Consider the following 15,643-nt stretch of genomic DNA (forward strand, 5'->3'; position numbering starts at 1 on the left):
CGGAATTTAGTTTTCTGAAAAATATTTTGATATTTCGAAAAATCTTACTGTTTCCTTTGTTTTTTTCTTACCAGCGTCAAAACTCAAATTCAAACCAAAATAATTAAAAGAACTCAGGAAATTTGGTCCCTAAATGAACACTCACTACGGAGAGCCAATTTTGCTTAACCACCGTTCGTGGCCATCTTACTTATGAAGAAATTTTCGCCAACCACATTCAAAAACCAAAACATTTCAATCTAACGTGGTTTTCACGTCAAAATCAAATGGGGCAAATCTAAGTGAAATGCATTTGAATCTAAAGTGAACTTCATGCGAAAAAAGGGTGAAAGGTTTTTTGCTAACGATCAGCTGATATCGAATGATTTTCACATCAATTTGACATGAAAAATAATTGTGGGTCAAAGGAAAATCATGTGACCTTATCGTGTTGATTTTTTGAAACACTCACGTGAAATAACACTTGAGATTACTATGTTGGATTCTTTTAGTGTACGATCTTGCGGGCCATCTCCTCAGTGAACAAAAGTTTGAAACAGTCGGAAGCTGTTTGGGCATTGGCACTTTAACTTATTAGAGAAGGTTCACGAGGTGTTATTCCTTCAAAACTTGGAGTAAGGCATGACTAGCTCCATCGCAAACCGTAAATAGAGGACAAAACAGTCAGTAGAGCTCGACAAATGATGCCTCGTTATAACGTTCTCCAGGCTGAAAATTAGAGTGGTTCACGGTTATATGAAAAAGACAAAAGTGTTCAATTTCGTTTGCATCAACCGGAATTTTAAAGCACTATGACCCCAGAAGCTAGTCTGAAAATTTGAGCTTATTTGGTTATGGTTTAGTTGCTCCAGTTTCGATCTGAAGTTAGTATGGAACGTTAAACAAATTAATATTGGAGAATTGTAACTAAAAAAAATCCCAAAACCCTTTAAAAGTTTCTTATAGGTTTTGATCGGGGAACAACTTTGTAGAACATCGCAAAGTGCTAGGATTTGATCCCAAAAAGATTCAGGATGTTTTTTGGAGTTTACTTTTTTCGGCTCAAATTCAAAACATGATCAAAAAATTAACCTGTATCTTTCCGGGATCCATTCCTAGCGCTTTGCGATGTTCTAAGCCATCCTGCATCGTAATAAAACCAATTTAGCTAAACCGGTTCGTCCAACCGGTTCAGTACCGGTAGTACATTCATAAGACAAAAGGTGACATACGGCATGTTTAACATCTTCAAATTTCATAAATAGTCATTCTATATAAAAAATAATCCGATTCAGCTTAACCGGTTCAGTAGTTGTACCGGTAAAACATTCATAGTACAAAAGGTGTCATGCGAATATCTTCAAATTTCATAAATAGTCATTCTAATCAAATCTAATCTAATCTAATCAGACCCTAGCGCAGCCAATCTTTCGAAGGGATCCTGGAGAGTGCCTTAGGTTAGATGACGCCTAGCACTCTTCTTGTCATTTATTAACATTTGTAGTGCGCCATTGCATTAGAATGCATTGAAACATCACAAGCGTTAAAGCGGCCAGGCCTACTGCGTAAAGCCGTATCGCAGAGATGACTCGTAATTGGGTTGAGCTTGAGCACTGAGTGTTCGAACAACAACACAATTCTGAATCGACAGGGGAGGAAGATGCGTGGGGACAAACCACCATACGCTCCGAGATTTTGGTTGTATTCGTTGGGAGCACCATGCTAAGAAGGTTTGGTACTCCGGGACCCTCTGGGATGGGACATTGTATTTCCACGAATGCCCTGGACACTATTTGCCGTGGTTATAGCGCCACAACTCGCTCTCTGTAACAGTATTCCTAATTCCAATTCACGCTCACCAAGTCGTCATGGCCTAGTGGTTAGCATTTTTGCTTACCAATCCAAAGGACGGGGGATCGAACCCCGCCTCGAGCGACTTAGATTTTTCGTTCATATTCATCATTTTAAATTTATGTGTTCTTAACTTTCTCATTGGGAGCAGATGGGAATCGAACCCAGAACCATTCGCTTACAAAGCGAACACCGTAACCAGTCAGCCACGGCCGCTCCTCAAATTTCATAAATAGTCATTCTATATAAAAATAAACCGATTCAGCTTAACCGGTTCAATAGTTGTACCGGAAGAAAATTCATAGTACAAAAGGTGTCATGCGACATGTCTAGCATTTCCAAATTTCATAAATAGTCATTCTGCATCGAAATAAAACCAATTCGGCTAAACCGGTTCAACTAACAGGTTCAGCCCGGTCACGAGGAATTCTAGCAGAGTTAGTTCTGCTAGAATCCTGCTAGAATGATTCTAACAGACCTGTTAGAACTCTGTGAGAATTTTGCCAGAATATTCTAGCAAAGCGAAATCTGTTGGAATTCTGTGAGAATTTTGCTAGAAAAATCTGACAGAGCGAAATCTGTTAAAAAATGCTTCATTTCCGCTAAACAGCTTTGTAGCGAACTTGACCTCCGCCAAAATAGTTTTGTCATCGGACTTGTTTACACAAGTTCACATTTTTCATTTTTACTTTTAAGAAGATGCCACATCACCTAATGTTGTCGGCTATTTAGTTGACTTTTTGGTAAGTTATTCAAACAAGTTAATTGTATGCCCAAATAACATATTGATTATTTTAACAGGCACCGATTTGAGACGGCTTATCCGAGAAAAAAACACGATGCCAGCTCGGTGGTGCAGCACCAGAGTTAAACGGCCAGCGGCCGAATGCTCCGCGGAAACATTCCAGAAAGGTAAGCACTAGAGCCAAATCTAAAAACATCAAGTTTATATGTTTTTTTTGCAGGTTGTCCAGAGATCTCGCATCGCCTGTCCCAGGGCCATCCGCTCGTCAACGATTGGAGTGATCATGGAGTGACCGTCTAAGAAGTGCCACAAAGTGAAAGTGTAGAATTTAGAAAGTTAGTGTTTGTGTTCCAACTTCCATTTATTGTGATTGCAAAAATATTTGTGAGAATAAATTCGATTTTGAAATTCGTTTTATTTAGAAAATTGCAAATAAAAATATTTAACTAACTGCTTCTAGCTAAATTCTAGCAGAATTCTAGCAGAAATTTCCTGCCAGTTCATTCTAGCAGGATTCTTACACAATTCTAGCAGAATGGGCTGTCAGTTCGTTCTAGCAGCATTCTAGCAGGATTCTTACAGAACCGGTTGATTTCGCCGGCTCCTGCTAGAACCGGTTATTGCATTTGAGCTAGAATTCTCAAAGAATTCTTGATAAAATCTAGCAGGACTATGGCAGCGTTCTAGTAAGAATATTTTCGCTCTGTAAGAATTCTGCGAGAACGCCGTGACTGGGAGTAATTGTACCGGTAGAACATACATGGTACAAAAGGTGTCATGCAGCATCTCTACCCGGTCACGGAAATTTCTAGCAGAGTTGGTTCTGCTAGAATCCTGCTAGAATCATTCTAACAGGCCTGCTAGATTTCTGTAAGAATTTTGTGAGAACATTCTGACAGAAGCAAATCTGTCGAAAATGATGTCATTTTCGCCAAACCACGTTGGGGCGAATGTGGTTACCGCCAACCATTTTGTAATTTAACTTGTTCGAGCAAGTTTACTTTTTTGGGAAGTTGCCTCGGAAGAAGCATAATTTTGGTAAGTATGCACATTGATCAATTAGAGAACAAAAAATTAATAATATTCCACTTATTATATTTACAGGAATTTCATCGGGACGAATTCCCTTGATAAAAGCTCAAAATGTCCCCGAAACGCGGAATCCAGATCGCTGTTCACGGTGGCTGGGGACACAGCTCCCCGGAGATGTAATCGACGAAGACACGTGGAGCATCCCAAGAAACAACCAAGTTCCAAATGTTCCACCACGGAATTTGCATCCCTCGATAACTCCAAGTCGTTGTGTGCCCACATCCCCGGAATGTGGAGACAACACCTGCAGAAAAGAGAATAAGCGTCCTGCTCAACTCCACCAGAATAGTGAAAAAATGTCCAAGTGAAATAGTGAAAAGTGTGTGCATGTTGTAAGAGTGATTCGAATGAATAAACATTTTTGCTAATTTGTTTTACTCGCTAGACAAAATCTAGCAAAAATCCAAAACAAGTCTTTTCACTCAAAAAAACACCTATCCGTTCTAATCTAACACAATTCTAGCAGGATTCTAGCAGAAAATTTTGCCGTCTCGTTCTAGCAAAATTCTTACAGAATTCTAGCAGGTTGGCCTGTCAGAATACTCTAGCAGCATTCTAGCAGGATTCTTACACAACCGGTTGATTTCGCCGTTCCTGCTAGAACCGGTTATTGCATTTGAGCTAGAATTCTTTGAGAATTCTTACAAAGATCTGGCAGGATGATGGCAGTGTTCTAGTAAGAATATTTTCGCTCTGTTAGAATTCTGTAAGAATCCTGTGAGAACGCCGTGACTGGGTAGCATCTTCAAACTTCATAAATTTTTAAAGTCGTTTTGATTCAAAATATTTGTAAAGCAATGATGCAATTTTTTTCAGTCTTCAAAGAAAAAATTCAATACAGATCAATTGTTTTATTTAACCGGTTCAAACACACTCATGTTTCAAATATATAATACCAGTATTTGACCAGGTGCTTCAATTCAGTTTTTCTTTCAAAATTGATGGTGATTATGAGTTTTACAGTGATTGCGATGACGATAAAATTAACTCAGTTGTGTCAATTGACCAAATCCGAGTAGTTGAAGAGCAGTTCGATCTAGACGACGAGTTTGGTGAATATGAAGCACATTTCGAAGAAGTGCAAGAGAAGGAACTAGAAGATGAACCAGAGGAAGTGCCAGAGGATTTGCAGGGAAAAATGTCTAAGGAGGTACCGGGAGAGTGCCGGGTAAAGTAACGGGAAAAGTGACGGGATAAGTACCGGGAAAGGTACAGAGAAAGGCGCCGCCAAGAGAAGTTCCTGACTCCGCGGAGGACTTCGAAGTCCGAAGATGTTCCCGACCTTATCGCCAAAAGTGGTAAGCAAATGTAAAGAATGCAACTTGACTGATTTATGCTCAGTAGGCTGGTTCACGGATATATGAAAAGACAAAAGTGTTCAATTTCGTTTGCATCAACCGGAATTTTAAAGTTCTATGACCCCAGAAGCTACCCTGAAAATTTGAGCCTATTTGGTTAAGGTTTAGTTGCTCCAGTTTTGATCTGAAGTTAGAATGGTATTTCAATAAATTTAATTGATTTATTTTTCACTTTTAACTCTTCTTCTAGAATTTCCTCAACCCAAAAAAATATCATCATCTAATAGATTTCTTATAGGTTTTGATTCGGGGAACAACTTTGTAGAACATCGCAAAGCGTTAGGAATAGATCCAGAAAAGATACAGGTTAATTTTTTGAGCATGTTTTAAATTTTTGCCGAAAAAAGTGAACCTTTCCCGGTACTTATCCCGTCACTTTTCTCTTTACTTTACCCGGCACTCTCCCGGTACCTCTCTAGACATTTTTACTGCAAATCCTCTGGAACTTCCTCTGGTTACTCTTCTAGTTCCTTGTCGTCTAGATCGAACTGCTCTTCAACTTCTCGGATTTGGTCAACTGAAACAACTGAGTTAATTTTATCGTCATCGCAATCATTGTAAAACTCATAATCACCATCAATTTTGAAAGAAAAACTGAATTGAAGCACCTGGTCAAATACTGGTATTAAATATTTGAAACATGAGTGTGTTTGAACCGGTTAAATAAAACAATTGATCTGTAATGATTTTTTCTTTGAAGACTGAAAAAAATTGCATCATTGCTTTACAAATATTTTGAATCAAAACGACTTTAAAAATTTATGAAGTTTGAAGATGCTAGAGATGCCGCATGACACCTTTTGTACCATGTATGTACCGGTACAATTACTGAACCTGTTAGTTGAACCGGTTTAGCTGAATTTTTTATTTCAATGCAGAATGACTATTTATGAAATTTGGAAATGCTAGACATGTCGCATGACACCTTTTGTACTATGAATGTTCTTCCGGTACAACTACTGAACCGGTTAAGCTGAATCGGTTTATTTTGTATATAGAATGACTATTTATGAAATTTGAAGATATTCGCATGATACCTTTTGTACTATGAATGTTTTACCGGTACAACTACTGAACCGGTTAAGCTGAATCGGTTTATTTTTTATATAGCATGACTATTTATGAAATTTGAAGATGTTAGACATGTCGTTTGACACCTTTTGTCTTATGAATGTTCTACCGGTACTGAACCGGTTGGACGAACCGGTTTAGCTAAATTGGTTTTATTACGATGCAGGATGACTTTGTATGAAATTTGAAAATGTTAGACATGTCGCATGACACCGTTTGTACTATGAATGTTCTACCGGTACAACTACTGAACCGTTTTAGGCGAATTGGTTTAATTTTGAAGCAGAATGACTTTATGAAATTTGAAGATGTTAGACATGTTGCATGAGTGTATTTCTAAACAAAAAAAAAATGTTTCCACTGTTTTACTAAAGTATGTACAAAAAACAATAATAGTTCATTAAACCTTCAATGAAAAACTTGAGAGAAAAGGTGCTTTTATTATATTTCTAACGTAAAGTCCTTTCCAAAACACTATAAAACATTGAGGTTTGGGCATGTTTTGCATGAGATAAAAATGCTATGAATTTACTGTAACGCATTTTGCACGGATCTTTTTTCGTGCACCCCCTCCCCCAAAGCCCTTCCCAAAAATTAAAAAAAAATCAAATATTTTTATCTTAAAGTAAACATCCTGATGATTCCAAAACACTAAAGTAGAACATCAAAGTTTGGTACTATTTTGTCTATTTCCCAAGGCTTTAGAAAAATCACTGTAACGCATTTTGCAGGCTAGGGGTTGAGACTGTTGAATTCGATATAAAAAAGAAGTGGCGTAGTATAAATCTGAATGAATAAGCACCAAGCAATTACAAACTAATCCAAAAGAATTTATTTGAGATTTTAAGAGTTTTTGCGTTCTACTAAGAAGAAACTTATAATTTCGAAGAGTGGTTATATAAACGAACTACAAGCCTTTTGTTCCCATTTTCGCTGAATCTTGCGTCTTTCATACGCATTTGATTTCTTTAAGAGATAACAGTACCTCTCAACCCAAATCCATATAACTGTATAACGCTTTCTCCGGCTATCCAAAATAATTTTACGCTGCCATTTTTATTCAAATGGATGATAATATTTTAAAATTAACATTTTTTTTAGATTTATTCTTCTTTATCACATAACATTTAATGTTCTTCTAAATTACACTCGTAGTCATTCATTCAACAAACTGTTTTTAATGCACTCGAAACACTGCACTAAGTCACTGAACTTCTTGAGCAAAGAGTTTTTTCAGACAACTAATTGTTTTTTTTTATTTGTTTGAAGTTCTAGGAACATAAACACATGAGATTCTTAACTGACAACTTTTAAAAAATCCATTTCCTCACCTGTTCGTTAAAAAGATGATAATTTTTATCCGGATATACAACTCAGCAGGTATCTGTTACCTTCACAGCCAATAAGCAATATCTGAAACTGTTTTTGCCTTGAACTTATCTTTTTATACGTTGACCCATTTCCAGCTTTCCTTTTACTCTTTCTTCCAATTGCCAACATCGAGGAGAGAGAAGATACAGTAAGATGGACGGATAAAGCTCATAATTCTCATTTCTTGTATAGAAAAACAACACATTCAAAGAAAGACATTGAGGATTTTCGATCAATTCGGCGATTCTATAGAATAGTAAATAATTTTACTAAAAAAAAATCAAATTAATCTTATCACTAGAATAAAGTTTTGAGGATTTCGATAAGAATATACAAAAACTGATAACAGTGAAGTTTCCAGTGAAACCTCTTTTTACGCGGTGACGTTACGCTTTTTATTTCGTCGATTTCTCTTAAACCACACAATATTTTTGCATGCTTCAAAAAAAGTTTTGTAGATCTGAACAAAACCTACAAACTGCTTTTAAAAGATTGCAAAAATGTTTCGCCGTTCCAGAGAAATCGTCAAAATAAAAAGCGTAACGCCACCGCGTAAAAAAAGTTTTCACTGTATAAGCGTAAACCGGGGTGACATTGAAAAGATTCCAATTTATTTTGGAATATTTTTCATCTGATAAGGTCTTTCTTAAGGTTATTATTTTTGAACATGTACTACCCGGACAGACGGTAATAAAAAAATTAATAATATTTCAATATCAAATCCTGTTAAAATAACAAAAGTGTTATTATTTTATCCTGAACTTCAACTTCATGAAGAAAAAATAATAACAGTTTCTGATAAAATAACAAGATTTGGTATTGAAGTGATATTATATTGAAAATGTTTAAAAACACGCTAATAAAAGGAAATGTTATACATTTCAAAAATTCTCCTAAAATCAATATTTGTTATTCGTATGGTATTCTGACTTAGAAATAAAATTGTGTACCATAAATTGCACAACCCGTGCAGACCGTAATAACAAAATTAATGCCACTTCAATAAAAAATACTGTTGAAATAACAGAAAGTGTTATGGAATCTTCTTGGAAAATCCATTCTTCCCGGGCAGAAAGTCGCATCATGGGACGAACAAAAAAATAACTTGAGTTGTTTTTGTGAACATGGCATGATTTTTGTTTGTTCCAAAAACTAAAAATGGCCGCCGAAATTCATGATACTTTTTATGTTCCTAGACAGTGGATCATCAAATGTTTTATTTTCATTTCTATTTGATATTTTTGGACTTAGCAGAATTTCGAAAATTTATTTATTTGGGACTTTGAAAAAATTTCGACCCGTCTATCATGAGATGATATTTTGATATTTGATCAAGTTTTCGCTGGACTTAGAAAAATTTCGAAAGCCAAATTATTTTGGGACTTAGAAAAAAATCGACCTCTCCATCATGAGATGATATTTTCTAGTTTTATCTTGTTTTCGCTGGACTTAGCAAAATTTCGAATGTCCAATTATTTTGGGACTTAGAAAAATAATCGACCTGTCAATCATGAGATGAAACAATTATTTTCCATCATGTTTTCGTTGGACTTAGCAAAACGTCGTAGACCCACCTTCATGTATACATATCGACTCAGAATCGAAAACTGAACAAATGTGTGTGTATGTGTGTGTGTATGTATGTATGTGACCAACAAACTAGCTCATGTTTCTCGGCACTGGCTGAACCGATTTGACCCGAACTTGTTGCATTCGACTTGGTTTAGGGTCCCATAGATTGAGTTTTATACAGATTGAAGTTTCGATAAGTAGTTCAAAAGTTATGTATAAAAATGTGTTTTCACATATATCCGGATCTCATTTAAATGTATGTAAACGATGTCCGGATCCACCATCCGACCCATCGTTGGTTAGGTTATCAAAAAACCTTTCCAACGAGTCCAAAACATTGAAGATCTGGCAACCCTGTCTCGAGATATGCCTACTTAAGTGATATTGATGTACTTTTTGGAAGCCGGATCTCACTTCAATGTATGTAAACTATGTCCGGATCCACCATCCAACCTTGATTCAACCCATCGTTGGTTAGGTTATCAAAAACCTTTCCAACGAGTTCAAAACATTGAAGATCTGGCAACCCTGTCTCGAGGTATGGCCACTTAAGTGATATTGGCGTACTTTTGGATGCCGGATCTCACTTAAATGTATGTAAACTATGTCCGGATCAACCATTCAACCCATCGTTGGTTAGGTTATCAAAAACCTTTCCAACGAGTTCAAAACATTGAAGTTCTGGCAACCCTGTCTCGAGGTATGGCCACTTAAGTGATATTTATGTACATTTTTATTCCGGATCTAAAAATAGATGAAATTTGTGTACAACTCCATCATATCAGCCATTGTTGGTGATAAGTGAGGAAGGCTCCAACCACATAGGTGGATTAAGTTAGTTTTTAGTTTGACTTTGAACAACCAACGGGGTACAAACTAAAAAAGTGTCAAACGAAAAAGTGACCAACCACCGGGGGTTGAGTGTAATTGTAGTTGCTGAGAGCTGATATTTTGATATTTTTACAACCCTGGTTATTGGATTGTTATTGTAATAACAGACTAATAACATTTTTAGTTATTCTTCGAACAAATCTTTGTTATAATTTTTTGTTATTTTAACAACTAATCCGATCATCCCAATAACAGTTGGAGGTATTCTTCGATAACAAAAAATTTTATTCCAAAGTTGTTTTGGCTTTCAACCAATATCATACCAATAACAAATTTTGCTATGATAACATAAACTGTTATTAAACCCTTATAAAGAAATTCATCCCGGGCGGAAACCCGGGCGGAAAGTGAGTTGGTGGATATAACTTCGAACTATCTTGGCTTGTTTATTCGCATCTTGCTGTAAACTCCTCGAGTTATGACGACTTTTGAAACCGACTGCGTATCATGGAAAGTATATTCCATGATCATACTGCATTATCTACAGTTGATATTGAGGTTTTAGTGGTAGTTTTTTTAGACTTAGCAAAAATTTCGAAAATTTTATTTTTTCCAAAATTTTACCCGAACATCATGAAATGATTATTTTGACTTTATTTCAAATTTATGCTGGACTTAGAAAAATTAGCAGTCACTGACAGAATTTTCAATTTCCGACACTTAGAATAATTTTCATGAGCTTTTAAAGTTTGATTTTATTTATGCTGGACTTTGACATTTTTGCGTATATTTTTTAATTCTTTACTTTTTACAGAAAAAGCATTTTTTGGGACTTAGAAAATTTTCGGGAGTTTGGAAACATGATAATTTTTTTTGATGTTTATTTTTGCTTTGAACCAAAATTTCGGAAAAATCGACGAAATTACAGGAAATTTTTGTCCGATTTTTACAAAACATCAGTTTATTCCTAAAATAATGTCCCTAACAAAACGTCTTCATTGAAATTTTGAAATTCGAAAGTCGGTTTTTAATAATTATTGATATACCCCCTACAAAAATCGTTCCGGCACTTAGAAAATTTACGGGATCCGTATCACGACAAGATTTTTGGTAGAATTTATTTGATTTTGGACTTAACAAAATTTTAGCTTTCGGCCAGTAAAATATTTTCAACACTTAAAAAATTTTCGAGAACAGGAAACTTAAAAAAAAATTTGGGACTTAGAAAATTTTTGGGAATTTGGAAACATGATAAAATATTTTGATGTTTATTTTTGCTTTGAATCAAAATTTCGGAAAATTCGTCGAAATTACAGGAAATTTTTGTCCGATTTTTACAAAAACATCAGTTTGTTCCTAAAATAATGTCACTAACAAAACGTCTTCGTTGAAATTTTGAAATTCCAAAGTTGGCTTTTAATAATTATTGATATACCCCCTACAAAAATCGTTCCGGCACTTAGAAAATTTACGGGATCCGTATCACGACAAGATTGTTGGTAGAATTTATTAGATTTTCAGGACTTTGCGAAATTTTTGCTCTCAGCCAGTTGAATATTTTTCAACATTTTGAAAAATTATTTTGATAAGAAACATTACCAGGCTTTTTGATTTTTTTTGTGGATTTTTGGACTTATGCAATTTAAGGAATATTTTCATAAACTTTTATTTTTAATTAAAAAAATGGAATATAGAGACTTTGGATTTTTCGTGATTTGGAAAATTATTGTGACATTTTGGCAATTCAACGCTTTCTCCACAATTTTTAATGAGTTTTTAAAGTAAAATAATTTTTCAACTTTGAAAAATCTTGTTTTGATGTAAGTGCGTATACTCCTGCAATATTACTCATATTTGTGAAGAGGATGAAGGGGAGGGGTTCGAATTGTGGCGGGGTGCATTAAAACCAATAAAATTATTTTGGGATCAAAATCTACTTTATGAACTTGATATGATTTTTGGAAGATTTCAGTTGTTTGCTACTATAAACTCAACTTGATGTGGCATTGTTGGTCCAATAAACTCAACAAGATTTTCGCAGATACGCCTCGAACAATTTATGTTCGTGGCCATGAAAATCTCTTAACATACTGGGGTGAACTTGACTTGTTCGTGTTTTTACGAACATGGGTAGATTTTCCAAAGATGCAACTTTCTGCCCGGCAGAAAGTCACCCAACACGACACAAGTCAGATTCACCCCTATGGTTAAGCCTCTTCACAAAATGCAGTAATCTTGTTGACTATTGACCAACTTACATAAAAACAAGAATCTTCAAAGTTGAAAATATTTATTGGTTTAAAACTCTTCCTAAATATAGTAATATTGCAGGAATCGCATCAAAAGCAAAGTTGAAAAATTATTCTGCTCATCAGAAAAATGAGCCAGATCTCAAAATGTCAATATTTTAAATTAAAATCAAAGTTTATGAAAATTTTTTAAATTAAAAATAAAAGTTTAAAAATCCATAAGTCAAATTTCAAAAGCCTGGTAATGTTTCTTATCAAAATAATTTTTCAAAATGAAAAATATTCAACTGGCTGAAGCATCGAAAAATCTAATAAATTCTACCAAAAATCTTGTCGTGATCGATCCCGTAAATGAAGTGCCGGAACGATTTTTAGAAGTATATCAATAATTAAAAACCGACTTTCGAATTTCAAAATTTCAATAAAGACGTTTTGTTGACATTATCTTAGGAACAAACTGATGTTTTTCAAAATCGGACGAAAATTCCTGTAATTTCGACGAATTTTCCGAAATTTTGGTTCAAAGCAAAATAAACATCAACAAATTGTATCATGTTTCCAAATTAAAAATTTTCTAAGTCCCAATTTTCGGTTTCATCTCGAAAAATTTCTAAGTGTTGAAAATATTTTACTAGCCGAAAGCCAAAAGTTTTCTAAGTTTAAAAATCAAATAAATCTACCAAAAATCTTGTCGTGACGAATCCTGTATGTGAACGATTTATCAGCAATTTCCGACTTTCGAATTTCAAAATTTCAATGAAGTTTTTAACATTAGGAACAAACTGATGTTTTGTAAAAATCGGACGAAAATTCCTGTAATTTCGACGATTTTTCCGAAATTTTGTTCAAAGCAAAAATAAACATCAACATAATTTATCATGTTTCTAAACTCCCAAAAATTTTCTAAGTCCCGTTTTTTCATTTTTCTGTTCTCGAAAAATTTTACTGATCGAAAGCCAAAATTTTGCTAAGTCCAAAATCAAATAAATTCTACCAAAATCTTGTCGTGATACGGATCCCGTAAATTTTCTAAGTGCCGGAACGATTTTTCTAGGGGGTATATCAATAATTATTAAAAACCGACTTTCGAATTTCAAAATTTTAATGAAGACGTTTTGTTAGGGACATTATTTTAGGAACAAACTGATGTTTTTGTAAAAATCGGACAAAAATTTCCTGTAATTTCGTCGATTTTTCCGAAATTTTGGTTCAAAGCAAAAATAAACATCAAAATAATTTATCATGTTTCCAAACTTCCAAACATTTTCTAAGTCCCAAAAAAATGCTTTTTCTGTAAAAGTAAAGAATTGAAAAATATACGCAAAAATGTCAAAGTCCAGCATAAATAAAATCAAACTTTAAAATATCAGCTCATGAACATTATTCTAAGTGTCGGAAATTGAAAATTATGTCAGTGACTGCTAATTTTTCTAAGTCCAGCATAAATTTGAAATAAAGTCAAAATAATCATTTCATGATGTTCGGGTAAAATTTTGGAAAAAATAAAATTTTCGAAATTTTGCTAAGTCCAAAAAATTACCACTAACACCTCAATATCAACTGTAGATAATGCAGTATGATCATGGAATATACTTTCCATGATACGCAGTCGGTTTCAAAAGTCGTCATAACTCGAGGAGTTTACAGCAAGATGCGAATAAACAAGCCAAGATAGTTCGAAGTTATATCCACCAACTCACTTTCAGCCCGGGCGCATCTTAGGATGAACTTAAAAATATCATGGACTGTTTTTGTGAACATGGCATGATTTTTGTTTGTTCCAAAAACTAAAAAATTGGCCCCAGAAATTCATGATACTTTTATGTTTCTAGACAGTGTATCACCAAATGTTTTATTTTCATTTCTATTTGATATTTTGGACTTAGCAGAATTTCGAAAATTTATTTATTTGGGGCTTTGAAAAAATTCGACCCGTCTATCATGAGATGATATTTTGATGTTTGATCAAGTTTTCGCTGGACTTAAAAATTTCGAAAGCCAAATTATTTTGGGACTTAGAAAAATTCGACCTCTCCATCATGAGATGATATTTTCTAGTTTTATCTTGTTTTCGCTGGACTTAGCAAAATTTCGAATGTCCAATTATTTTGGGACTTAGAAAAAATCGACCTGTCAATCATGAGATGAAACAATTATTTTCCATCATGTTTTCGTTGGACTTAGCAAAATTTTCACTCCTCCGCAAAATGCCACTTTTGTTAATGGAAATTTTTAGTGAGTTTTTTTCACTTTAATTTACTTTAAATACACTAGTTAAACTAATCACATTGAGCAATTCTCGCTGAAACCGTCCCACTAGATGCACATGTTCTCAAATCGTTACGGCAATGTTCTCATTCGATTCAGCGCACCAAAAAACCATTACAACAACCTTCGAACCAATGAAAATGTCAGCCGTTAGCCACCTGTAAATAAAAACTTGTTTTGAACAATGGATTTTTCGAAAAAATGCCTAATTTCAAGAAATGATAACTCCCAAAATACATTACCAAACATCAAAACTTATATCATTGGAAAGGTGATCGCGAGGGCTTTCTATCGCACTTTGATAAACATTTAATAAATCATTTTTTCAAGGGTAATTTTCAGGGTTTTTGGGAAACTTACTCTTAATTTTGAATTTTGACCGTGTTCGCAACCACTTATCATTACGCAGCCATTTTCATTCGAAAGATTGGACGATTTTGCATAAAATCAACTTGAGAAAGTAGTGTAATGAAATAGTTTTCGTATAGTTATTAACGGATGAAAGAAATTGGTCAAATTTCAGTTAAAATAATCAAAGCTCAGACTTCAGAAATGAGCCTTATTTACAGGCAAAACAAAGCAGGATTGTATTTGAGCCGAATGTACAGTCATCTGAGGCAAATCTGGACATATAGGATGTATAGGGACAGCTATTTCAAGTATGCTTTCACTCATTAGATCATATTTTAAATTTGTTTATGTAAAGCATACATAAACAAACAAGTTTCAAAATTTTAAGCTTTTAAGTACTCTGAAACTAATATCCTTACTTAGACTGTAGTCTCGATTCGCCACATTGCACTGAAGTAATATTTTATATACATAATTTGTTTTAGGAAGGTCTGCTTTATTTGTATAACCTCAATCGTGCACATAAAAGTGCAAAGTTGAAATCAATATTTTTTGATCAAGTTAAAATTTGGTGCGACTGTTATTACCATCAAAACAAGCAAGAAACTCGATTTTCGTCCAAATCGGACTACGCCCTTTTATTTGACACCACTCCAAAGTTTCGCTTTTTGCAAACAATGTTAAAAACCTTCATTTTCAAACTGCTATATCTTTAAACGCAAGCCGTACAAATTAGAGCCACAATTCACTAGAAAGATAATTTTACGTAGAATTAATAGGTGTAACCTGTTTTTCAATTAAAACTATTTTCAGTGTATTTATGTTGGGCAAATGAAAACTTTATACTTGGTTTTCATATTTAGAGCAATTAAAATTAAAGTTGAACGAATCCCAACATTTTTTTT

General features: G+C 34.3%; 1 protein-coding gene and 1 long non-coding RNA gene across 5 annotated transcripts in view; one reads left to right on the forward strand and one right to left on the reverse strand.

Annotated features, from left to right (window-relative positions):
- Window positions 1-15,643, reverse strand: part of LOC6052063 — a 128,175-nt gene that overhangs the window by 63,725 nt on the left and 48,807 nt on the right. The window contains exon 1 of one of the 4 annotated variants that reach the window (XM_038263833.1): window positions 7,428-7,664. The exons of 2 other annotated variants lie outside the window; for them this stretch is intronic. The gene's annotated coding sequence lies outside the window, so the exon portion shown is untranslated. Of the gene's footprint in view, window positions 1-7,081; window positions 7,101-7,427; window positions 7,665-15,643 lie in introns of those variants that run through there. One more of the 4 variants, XM_038263834.1, reaches the window with a different exon arrangement.
- On the forward strand, window positions 2,369-2,988 carry LOC119769949. Its single transcript, XR_005278591.1, has 3 exons — window positions 2,369-2,573; window positions 2,632-2,742; window positions 2,796-2,988. It is a non-coding gene; the product is annotated as an uncharacterized LOC119769949 (long non-coding RNA).

This window comes from Culex quinquefasciatus, chromosome 3 (genome assembly GCF_015732765.1).
Source record: "Culex quinquefasciatus strain JHB chromosome 3, VPISU_Cqui_1.0_pri_paternal, whole genome shotgun sequence".
NCBI lineage: Eukaryota > Metazoa > Arthropoda > Insecta > Diptera > Culicidae > Culex > Culex quinquefasciatus.